Genomic DNA, 10,361 nt, shown 5'->3' on the forward strand with positions numbered 1-10,361 from the left:
CTCCAGATGATCTCATTTTTGAGTTGAACTGCACAGACTTGTTCAGTGCTGCAGCTTGAGTCCCTTCGAGTCTGCTGCGTGCTCTGCTAAATCACCTCTACCTGTTGTCCTCTCTCTCTCTCCTAAGACACCTCTGGCTTTTGGAGGGAATGGAGCAATTTCCAAGTTGAATACTACCTGAATTCTTTGGATCACATGATCAGGAAACAGTTGAAGTTTTGGTTTCCAATTATTTCAAACTTACCCAAGGGTGAGCTTCTTAAACACAATCAGGGACCTGATGAATAGACTTGGGACATAGTAATGACTGAGTATAATTTCCATAAAAGAATGACTCCTTAAACATCTAGCCCCAAGAAGTATGATGATGGTGTTGTTAAGCACTCATTATGTATATTTAGTCTCCATGACTCATTTAGGCTTCACAACAACCCAAAGAGGTAGATCTCATGACGTCCATTTTACAGATGCAGCTACTGACAGAGGTTATGTGGTTGCCCAAGGTTAGTCAGCTTATGTAGTGAAGCCAGTATTCAACCCCAGGCTGGCCAGACTCAACGGCCAGGCTCATAAGACTTATATTCAGCTTTGTTCCTGAAGCAAAGCCAGGTGCTTGGTGTCTGAAGTCGGCACAGATAAAACCGTACAATGGCAAACACATGGAAAATATAACACGCTTCTAATTCACGATAGCTTTCTACTTCTGTCACTGCTTTTCATCTTTCTAAGAACCCCAGGTGTGCAAGGACAGGGCCATTATCCCCATTTCAGAGATGAAGGGATTGAGGCACATGCAGGTTAAGCGACTTGCCCATTGTCTCACAGCAAGGCAGCGGCTCAGCTGATATTAGAACCCAGGTCTCCCGGCTTTTAGTTAAAAAGCTTTTTTCCATTACAGCACAACCTCGTGGCCTTCAGCTTTCAGACTCCGATTGAACAGCAGCATGTGAATTAACTGAGGTTACTATATTATCTCCTAAAACGATGGCTTCCCATTAAAAAAAAAAAAAAAAAGAACAGCAAAAAATTCACCAATGGAACATGTGCAAAATACATTTTCCAAGGTTATTCTTACCCAGAGCTGTCTTAAAAAAAATTATTATTCTCCATTTGGGCTTTTGGTCCATGATGCCAGGGTGTGGGTAGTTAAATGGTAATTTAAAAATTTAAACAAACGATTTTCAGAATTGATTTCTGGTTAATAGGCCTGATTTGGGAAGTTGGTGGATTTGGAAGATGCATGTTAAAAGGAACTGAGAAATTGGTTGACCAGCACAGTTAGGGAATTTAAAGATGTTGATTTGGATAAGAACAACCCAAAGAGTTCTAGCAGCAGTTGGGTTTGGTGGCCCGACAGGACAGCATGATCAGCTGTGTTGGTAATGTGTCTTTCAAGGTACGTGCATGCATGATGGATTGTAATGGGGTTAACAACGGTTATTTGGTTATAAAGTACTACATATGCACACTTAGCACACTTGTTGGGACTTGTGTTGGCTTTACCCGTAAATATTTTTGTTTGTGGAAAATATGTCTTTAAAACATCTACAGATATATGTATTAGATTGTAATTCAACAGCTATTGATCGGGGCCCTACTCTGTTCGAAATGAGGTGCCTGCTAGGTACTGAGTCAGGATTCTTGATGTTACCTGAGTCTGTGAGCCTCAAGGATGCAGGAGTGGTCCTGTGGCTGCCTGTGTCCCATCCTGCCCTCTGCTCTTCGGGGGAGCCCAAGTCCTCGTTTCATCCGTTCAGGTGCTTGGGGGATTCCCAGTTTCTGAGCCCCCAGCAATCCAAGAAGCAGATGTTGTGAGGAGGAAGCCCCACCTACCTTTCAGCTTTGTTCCCAGGTCAACTAAAACCAGAGAAGTCTGTCTATTTTGAGAAAAGCAATTTATCCTGGACTCATGTTTTCTCCCACACTTGGGCAGGTGAGATAATCTGAATACAGTTTTATCAGCCTTAACTCTTGAATTCTTGGCTGCTAAACTTAAAAAAAACCTCAAAGAGGCATAAACCTTCCATTTCCATACCAAAGAGCGCTAGGCTCTCCTTGGAAAACTTTATCTCTTTAGTGGCGGTGCTTGTCTCATATTCTGTCACAGGATGGTGAGAAAATCAGCTATAAGAAGGGGAAATACTGTGCTGGCAGAAACTTAAAACTAACTCGCTGATAACAATGAAGCAGTAAGCATATGTTCTTTTCTCCCCCTCTTTCTTAAGCAAATATGTTGAGAAGAAAAAATGTCTTAACAAACATAAAACAATCTTTCACATCTCCACACAAGAAGACTCAAAACTGTATAGCCTTGACTTCACAATTTATAGATTCAGAGCTGCTTTTGTTTTCAAGCTTTTGCTTAAGTTCTTAAGGAATGCCTCTCAAGATGGATTAAAATACAAAACAAGAAAAATTAAAAGGTGCATATGAGAAAGTAGAACACAAACCAGGGTTCATCTCCAACCACAAATACACGGGTTTTTGCGTGTGGTGGAAGTTTTATGGATGCTCTGAAGGTCACACAGATGTTAAGGGAACAATTACAATTTCACGTCCGTGCTTATGAGCTCTATGATAAATCACATTTATCTCTCCAAACATTTCAGCCACTTGTTATCATTTTTCAATTATTTTTACTCTGTTCTAGGGGGCTTTCTCAGGGATAATTTGTCTCTTAAATCTCCTGTTTTTTATTTGCCCCCAGTGAGAGAAGCAGGAAGTACACAGCAGATCTTGGAAAGGAAGAAGTTGGCTGTTCCCCACGAAACTCTGAGTTGCTCTTAACCCCTCTCCCCGCAAGAGACTTTTTTTTAATTTAATGAAAGAATGGCCAAAAATTGAATGAATCAAAGGACAGGAATATACGTTTAAAAACCAGGGAACTTCCTTGAAGAAAATAGTTTATACTTAGGGAAGAATCCAATATGCCCCCCCAACCCCAAAATACAATAAAACAAAATCACATAAGAGCTTATTTAAAATTTATATTTATGATTTTCTATAGATTCACAAGATTTAATTTCTATTTTAAGATATTTAAACAAAACTCTTTCCTTTCCCTTTGATTTGTGAATATCAATATTGTCACACTTAATATGTAGCAGATTAGCCAACTTTATTGAAAGTGGCAAAGTAAGGATAAAAGTAGGACCTCCCAGGGCTGCTGTGAGGCTTAAAATATGTAAAATGTTCATAACAGGGGAGCACAGAGTAAAATGTTTAATATTTGTTTATTATTATCATTATTATGATTACTTATAAGTGTATCTCCATATTTATTTTCCACACAATTGGGATCAAGTTATATATACTCTTTTGTCACCTACTATTTTTTAAACATAATAGCTTTCAGACACTTCTCCTTGTTAGTAACTATAAATTCATATTTTTTAAAAAAGAAAGAACAAAGAAGATATCGGACTATATTGGATATTTGTTGGACTCAATCAATCAGTCTTGAAAATAAATGCCACAAACCAGGTCCTTCTCCTGCAGATTCCCATCACACGATTCAGTATTGTTAAAGAGAGCAAAGTAAATAACATCCAGGTCTGTGAGCTGACTTGGCAACCAGACCCCAAGCAAGCAGAGGGCAGCTGGTCTCCAAGAGCGTCCAAGGGGCTCATATGCATTAGGGCAGGTTCAAACGCCCCCTGGAAGTCTAGTGATGTCCTAGGGTGACAACATGGTAGAATTACTTCTTAAGCAGAATCAATGCTTTATTATTGTTTGGGGACTTGAATGCCCAGCTGAGGTTTCATCCCCAGTTATAAGCTGATTCTGAGTTGTGGAACCAACATAGTCTGAAAGTCGGCGGGCCCTGCTGCCTGTCTAGCCCTTGACACCGGTTTTGATCTGAAAGGGCTTCTGGAGGGAGCCCATGGTGAGAAAGGGCACGGACTTCATGCTTGGTGGTAACCACCTTCTGCAGTGGGTTGAATGGTGTCCCCCAAAAGTTAGTTCATGTCCACCTGGAACCCGTGAATGCGACCTTTTTAGGAAATAGAGTCTTTGCAGATATAATCAAGTTAAAACGAAGTCATACCAGATTAGGTTGGGCCCTAAATCCAGAAGAGGGGAATTTGGACACAAGGAGAATACCATGTGAGAATGGAGGCAGAGGTTGGAGTTATGTTGCCACAAACCAAGGAATTCCAGGGATTGCTGGCAACCACCTAAAGCTAGGAGAGAGGCAGTGAGCAGATTCTCCCTCTGAGCCAAGAAGGAACCAACCATGCTACACCTTGATTTAGGATATCTGGCCTTCAGAACTGCAAGAGAATGAATTTTCATTGTTTTAAGCCACCAAATTTATGGTAATTTGTTATAGCAGCCCTCTGAAACTAATACACTTCTCATGAATATATGCAGACCAGAATGGAAATATGAAAAGTATACACCCGGAACAGATAGACAAATAAGAAAGGAAGGAAGGAAAGGAAAGAAGAAGGAAAGGTAGAGAAAGAACAAGTGTCTGGCTGGCCAATACTGTTTAATCAGAGGATGTCAGCTATTGCTTTGTTAAGGTGTTAAGTCTCATTAGCTCATCTAAGAATCTGGCCTTGAATCCACAGCTGATAGAACATACACACGGATGGAAACACTAGCCAGTGATGGTCAACATAGATGTATGTGTAAGCAGCGTGCTACTTAGATGCCATGTGGACGTCACTGTTACATTATTTACCCATGGTCCCCTGTCTTGAAGACCCAGGCCCAAGTCTAGTGGGCAGGAGGAGGATTTGAGTGTCCCTCAAGGTGCTGATTCTAAAATTACACGAAGCTATTCTCTTTCATGCAAACCTCCGTGCCTTGACTGCTGGCGAGTGTGCTCTGGGGGACCTCAGCTGCCTTTGATCTGAGCCCTGCTGCTGATGCACAGAACCTGGGTGCGTGTTACTCATCCTTGTATAAGAACAGTTTAACCCCTGTTACTTTATTCCCTGCAGTCCTAGGATTTAAATGTATTTGAATGAACCCCAGCCAGGGTCAAATGATCACATTGAAAGAGAAAGAGTTTTTGCTAAATGAATTTTGGAGTGTCTTTGCTTTACAATGAGGGTCACTGACTGTATCATCTTGCTAGTGCTACCGTGACAAAATACCACAAACTGGGAGGCTTCAACAACAGAAATGTACTGTCTCACAGTTCTGGAGGCCAGAAGTCTGAAATCAAGGTGTTGACAGGGTTGGTTCCTTCTGAGGACTGTGAGGAAGAATCTCTTCCAGGCCTCTCTCCTTGGCTTATCGATGGCCATCTTCTCCCTGTGTCTCTTCATATAATCTTCCTTCTGTACATGTCTGTCTCTGTGTCCAAATTTCCCCTTTTATAATGATACCCATCATATTGGATTAGGGTTCACCTTAATGACCTCACTTTAACTTGGTTACTTGTGTAAAGACCTTATCTCCCGGGCTTCCCTGGTGGCGCAGTGGTTAAGAATCCGCCTGCCAATGCAGGAGACACGGGTTTGAGCCCTGGTCCGGGAAGATCCCACATGCCATGGAGCAACTAAGCCCGTGGCCACAACTGCTGAGCCTGTGCTCTAGAGCCCACGAGCCACAACTACTGAGCCCAGGAGCCACAACTACTGAGCCCACGTGCCACAACTACTGAAGCCTGCACACCTAGAGCCCATGCTCCGCAACAAGAGAAGCCACCGCAATGAGAAGCCTGCACACCGCAACGAAGAGTAGCCCCTGCTCGCTGTAACTAGAGAAAGCCTGCACACAGCAACAAAGACCCAAGGCAGCCAAAAATAAATAAATAAATAAATTTATTTAAAAAAAAAAAAAAAAGACCCTATCTCCAGATAAAGACTCATTCTGAGATCCTGAGGGTGGGCTCCAACATATCTGGTTTTTTTGGGGGGCTGGATTTCAATTCAACCCATAACACTAACCAAGCCAAGCTAAGAGGCTGGACTCCGAGCCTCACTGCCCAAGTTCACATCCTGACCCTGCTCTTTACTCTGCACCTTGAGGCAAGTCATTTCAGCTCACTGGGTCTCAGCTTCCTCACTGTAAATGGGAATGGTAGTAACGGAACCTCCCTCTTAGGGTGGCTGTGAAACCGTACACATGATTGTGCCTGTCACATGCTTAGCACAGCGCTGGTAGCTAGTAACCACTCAATAAATAGATAGCATTAGAGGCAGAACTTGCTTTATGGCACTTTACTGTGTTCTGCACATACTGGAATTTTTTACAAATTGAAGGTTTGTGGCAACCTGCATTGTCAGATGATGGTTAGGATTTTTAGCATTAAAGTATTTTAAAATTAAGGTATGTACATTTTATTTTTTTAGACACAATGCTATTGCAACTTTATAGGCCACAGTGTAATAGAAACACAAATTTTATCTGCACTGGGAAACCAAGAAATTCATGGAACTTGCTTTATTGTGATATTTGCTTGATTACAGTGGTCTGGAGCCAAACCCGCAATATCTCAGATCTGCCTGTACTACTATAAGGCAGGTGGCAGACTGGTCTGAGGAGCAAGGCATCAGTATGATGGTACTGGGCCAGCCTGATGCAAGCTGACCTACTGTGTGACTGGCTATTTCCTAAGAGGGTGGACCTGCAGTGTCATCCTATCCTGGGGTTCTCATGGCCCCAAGCCCTCCTCCCCTCCACCACACCCCCTGCCCCTGGGCTGTCTGTGTTTCTGGAAGAATCCAGAGAACATTCATACTCACGTCTCTGAAGGTTTGACTGGAGTCCACGTCTGGGCTTTGGGCTGCCATTGGCTGTCTCGAAGAACTGAAATCCCCATCAAAATCAACAGGTTCTTTGGAGAAATGGTTATGTGTGTGCGTTTGTTCCTCTTCCTTCTCCAGAAAATGGCAGATGCCCTGCATGGAAGTTAGAAGAGCCTTTTCTACATTGCAGCCCCACAAGGCACTCACTCCACTTGCCACTCCTCCATTTCTTTAACAATATATATAAACAGACAACACTTTAGATGCCAGGAAATGATGTGACCTAGAAAGTGAGATGACAGATAAAATGAGGGAAGGATCTCCAGGAACACAATCTTGTCGAGGTGGATCTTGTCAGAGCAGATTTTCTGTGACCATAATAAAGGCTTTTAACATGAGCTGGTTGCCTCATTTCCGAGGAGTAGGAGCTAGAGAGATTCTTAAAAAGGAAAAATAAATATTGCTCTAATTGGAGCCAGAGGTGAGGCAGGGTGGGACAATGAGTGAGCAAAGACTATTTATGTTGGAAAAAGGGAAGCATTAGAAACGATTTAGCTGAGAAATTCAGGAAGATGAAGGGCTTGGTCAAAACCAAAGCAGACCCTCTTGTTTGAGAAGAAAGGACAGAGTCTAGGAATGAAGAGGAAGATTCAAATTACAGGGCAGTGAATATAAGCTAAATGAAAAGAGAAACCACTGTTTTCTGCAGGTATTAAAGTCGGGAAATTCAGTGTTAGGACAGGTATGCTGGCTGTATCTCAAAAGACTTGGGGAAATTCTTGCTAATGAAAAATGTTCATGGTTGGTCAAGATTAGATAACAGTGACTTGAGCAGAGACTGGGGGATATTTACGAAGATCATTATAGACAATAGTGTCCCCAACCTGACACTAGAAATTTCTAGAAAGTTGATCCAATGTCCTATATTTTCCTTTGGTATTTCTCCATTAGTGCCTGGCTCATTGGTCATGGCTACCTTTTTTTTTTTTTTAAGCAGATAGTTTACATATTTTTTATACTTTACATGTCTATTTATACATACATACTTATACTTTACATATAAAAAGGTTACCCATGATCCCCTTTTACAGTTGAGGATACTGAGGTTCACAGACCCAAAATGAGTTACTCAAGGTCATTGGAAGGCAGAACTGAGATTCACACCCAGGTCTGCCTTAAGTATGAATGAGCACAATTTCTCAGTACATTTCATAGGACTCAGAGAACTTGAGACATGAAGTAGAAATTAAAAACCATACAATCTGACCACCTTTTCTCTTACGCTTACAAATGAAGATACTAGGTCCAAAGGTGGGGAGGGATTTGTCCAAGGTCCCATAGGAGATGGCAGAGTAGAGAGTCATTTGCTAGATAAATTAATTCATGAATCTGTGGGATTTCTGTAGCATTAGAAGAAAGATATTGGTGCACCTCACAATTCCAAGTTCCCTCAAAATATCTAGGTATTTTTACACATTACTATATATAAATAGGTAAACAACAAGGACATACTGTATAGCACAGGGAACTATATTCAATATCTTGTAATAACCTGTAATGGAAAAGAATCTGAAAAAGAATATATATGTGTGTATATATATAAAAAACTGAATTACTTTGCTGTATACCTGAAACATTGTAAACCAACTATACTTCAATAAAAAAAAATCTGGGTATTTTTACACTTCGCATGTCTTGAACAATCCACATCTGGGCAAATAAATAAAGAATATGCTCCTATTTTTAACAAATCTCAAATAATAGCATTGGAGGAAGTAAAATTTTTCTTATTAACCTTTCTGCTTCTGCTTAGTCTCAGTTTACCAGGGTTCAACTTATATCAAGATTACTCTTGGGAGTAGAACCAGATTAATAATGGTATCTTTAATCAAACAAAAGTGTGAATGATAGAAATTTTGAAAATGTTCAACAGTTGGAATCTCACTCAACCAACACTTGGTTACCAACGACTCTGCGTGTCCTGCTAGGTGGCGGGCATACTAAGTGGAATAGAAGATTTCAGTCTTCAAAGATCTTATAGCTTAAAGGAGAGACAGACATACAAAGATATAAGTCATCACACAGTCTGAAAAGTGTTCTAAAAGAAACAGAGAATATACACAGATAAGAATTTAACTTGGTAGAGGTCCTTAGGGAATCTGTCAAATTAATAATAAATATAATTCATAATTAGTAAATCCATGTTATAAATTAGTGTTCCAGAAGTTCTTCAACTGTATTTGAAAATTTGTGACCCACCCTACTCCAGTATGACCTCAACTTAACTAGTTACATCTGAGATGACCCTATTTCCAAATAAGGTCATAGTCTGAAGTTCTGGGGGTTAGGACTTCACATGAATTTGCGGGGCGGCGGGGGAACACAATTCAACCCATAGCACCATCTTTTATGCCCTGAGAGCTCTATTAGGATTCTATAATCCTAATAAAGAGAAGGGTAATGTTGGACTTTGTGGACCCCAGTGTAGATTCAGATTTTCTCCTGAGTTTCTTCTTGCACCAACCATATCGCAGGACACTACTCTTTGGGCAGCCCATTCCCTTTGACTTCAGATAAATTTCAAAGGAAGTGATGAGGAAATGGGAATTTTGCACGTGATGGGCCATGCTTACAAGGCTTATCTCCTGTCCTTGTGTTACTGTAAACACACATCACGGAATTAACAATATGAATTAATCTGCATAGTTACGGAAATCATGTTAGTCTGGAATCACTCAATGACACTTTTCCTTCCCTGTCACAAAGAAAGAGTGCAGCCACCACTCTGCCCAGCCTGTTCAAAGAGACACTGTTTCCGGAGTAGAATGCTGAGCAGCTTGGTTGAGGCACCAACATTCAGCTGCTCGTTACGCTTGTTTGCTTATCTCTCCTCTCTGCTTAGTCTGCTAGGGACTGACCCCAGGAGGTACTGATAAAACACCTTGGGGGGCCTGATAGCCTTTATGCCTGCAAGAGCCTCAGGCAGACTGCAGGTAGCTGTTGTGGAAGGAGGCACAGCATGGCCAAATCATGAGGCCTTTTCAAGAGGCCGTTCAATGTGGTAGGGCTCCAGCAGCTCCTGCTCAGATGTCAAAGGCATGAGGACATCAGGTCCACAACGGTGTCTCAGAGACCGGCTTCTCTGTGAACACAGGAGCTCCCAAAACAGAGTAGCAGCTCTTCTCCCTACTCCTGATCTGCTCCGCTTGCTGCCTCTATTCGGCAAATAGTGTTTTGAAGGACTTTATGATGATCTCATAGCCATGCCTTGAAGGCTGTAAGACAAAATACTTCTGCTGGTACATTGTATGCAGTTGGGCAATTATTTGAGTAGTGTAAGCCAGAAATCCTCGCTTTCGATCACAATGCTTTTGCCCTGAGTTTTCTGGAGAGTGCCCAAGTCCTTAGCTCTCCACCCTCTGTTTCTGTTTTATAAACCAGAACACGAGCAGCATTACAGGGGAATAGAGAAGCAGGTTCCAAAAGGGTGGCCCACATATCAGGTGCTGGCACTGTCCATGAGAGTAGGCATTGACTGAGGGTTCCAGCAGTTCTTGTGAACATGAGGGAGGAAGTGGGACTTGCAGAATCTTGTTGGAGGAGAAGACTAAGAAACAGCAAGAGGACCCTGTCCAGTCTAGGCAGAAGGAAAGA

This window comes from Balaenoptera ricei, chromosome 13 (assembly GCF_028023285.1).
Source record: "Balaenoptera ricei isolate mBalRic1 chromosome 13, mBalRic1.hap2, whole genome shotgun sequence".
Taxonomy (NCBI): domain Eukaryota; kingdom Metazoa; phylum Chordata; class Mammalia; order Artiodactyla; family Balaenopteridae; genus Balaenoptera; species Balaenoptera ricei.